Genomic DNA, 2,049 nt, shown 5'->3' on the forward strand with positions numbered 1-2,049 from the left:
GGTTTCACCGTGTTGACCAGGATGGTCTCGATCTCTTGACCTCGTGATCCACCCGCCTCGGCCTCCCAAAGTGCTGGGATTACAGGCTTGAGCCACCGCGCCCGGCCTTCTTTCTTAAATACTGAAAGCCAAGTGCTAGACCTGATGTGACAGCTGCAGGGGAGCCCAGTTCCCCTCTGAGGGAGAGTTAAGTAACACCCATCCCACCCCCAGGCAATCCTAACCATTGCCTTGCTAGGCAAGGCACAGGAACCCCTCCTTTGGCCTGCCCTTAACCACCACTTCAGCTGCTACTCTGCAGAGACCCAATTGTTTGGCTCCAGCTGCCTGCCCAGCTGAGTGAAATGAACCTGGACAAAATGTAACAGGACTGGGCATGATGGTTCACGCCTGTAATCCCAGCACTTTGGTAGGCCAGGACAGGCGGATCACTTCAGGACAGGAATTTGAGACCAGCCTGGCCAAAACCCCATCTCTGGTAAAAAATACAAAAGAATTAATCAGGCCTGGTGACGCATGCTTATAATCCCAGTTATTTGGGAAGCTGAGGCAGGAGACTTATTCTAGTTTGGGAAGTGGAGGCTGGAGTGAGCTGTGATCATGCCACTGCACTCCAGTCTGGGAGATTCCATCTCAAAAAAAAAAAAAAAAAAAAAGTGTAACTGAGGTTACTTCTGGGGAAAAGGCACTTGGTGAAACTGTCACCTTTCATTTGTTACTTTATTTATTTATTTATTTTGAGACAAAGTTTTGCTCCTGTTGCCCAGGCTGGAGTGCAATAGTTTGATCTTGGCTCACCGCAACCTCCACCTCCCAGGTTCAAGCAATTCTGCAGCCTCAGCCTCCCAAGTACTGGGATTACAGGTATGCGCCACCACAGCCAGCTAATTTTGTATTTTTTAAGCAGAGACAGGTTTTCTACATGTTGGGCAGGCTGATCTTAAACTCCCGATCTCAGATATGCCTGCCTTAGCCTCCCAAATCACACCTGGGATTACAGATGTGAGCCACTATGCCCAGCTCATTTGTACTTGTGTGTGTGTGTGTGTGTGTGTGTGTGTGTATCTTGGTATCATTTGCTACTTTACAGATGTCAATATTGTTGAATTTGTTACAAGGTGTATGTGTTACTGTTATAATTTGGGGGGATTTTTTGAAATAGGGTCTCGCTCTGTTGCCCAGGTTGGTGTGCAGTGGTACAATCATAGCTCACTGCAGCCTCCACGTCCTGGGCTCAAGTGATCCTCCTGCCTCTGCCTCCTGAGTAGCTGGGACCACAGCTTCACACCACCACTCTTGGCTAATTTTGTGCATGTTTGTTTTGTAGAGATGGAGTCTTGCAATGTTGAGGTCTTAAACTCCTGACCTCAAGCAATCCTCTCTCCTCCTCAGCCTTCCAAAGTGCAGGATTACAGGTGTGAGCCATCTACTTTTTTTTTCTTCCCCTCCCTCCCGCCTCTGGCCAACTATTATAATTAAGCAGTTATCCTTGCAAAATGCAATCCTGGCCAGGTGCGGTAGCTCACGCCTGTAATCCCAGCACTTTGGGAGACCGAGGCGGGCGGATCACTTGAGATCAGCAGTTTGAGACCAGCCTGGCCAACATGGTGAAACCCTGTCTTCACTAAAAATACAAAAATTAGCTGGGCATGGTGGCACATGCTTGTAATTCCAGCTACTTGGGAGGGTGAGACAGGAGAATCACTTGAACCCAGGAGGCGGAGGTTCCAGTGAGCTGAGATCATGCCATTGAGCTCCAGCCTGGGTGACAGAGCAAGACTCTGTCTCAAACAACCCAAAATTCCAATCATTTGTTCCAGCTGCCATTTACCATCACTTTTGATCCTGGCCCATGAGTCAGGGGCCAGAATCGTACTTGCTTCTCAGAGAATGTTAGAGAAGTTCAGACAGGGCTGGGCGCAGGGGCTCACGCCTGTAGTCCCAGCACTTTGGGATATGAGGCAGGTGGATCACGAGGTCAGGAGTTCAAAACCAGCCTGGCCAACATGGTGAAACCCTATCTCTACTAAAAATACAAAAATTAGCTGG

The sequence above is a fragment of the Cebus imitator genome, unplaced genomic scaffold, assembly GCF_001604975.1.
Source record: "Cebus imitator isolate Cc_AM_T3 unplaced genomic scaffold, Cebus_imitator-1.0 Scaffold234, whole genome shotgun sequence".
Lineage (NCBI taxonomy): Eukaryota > Metazoa > Chordata > Mammalia > Primates > Cebidae > Cebus > Cebus imitator.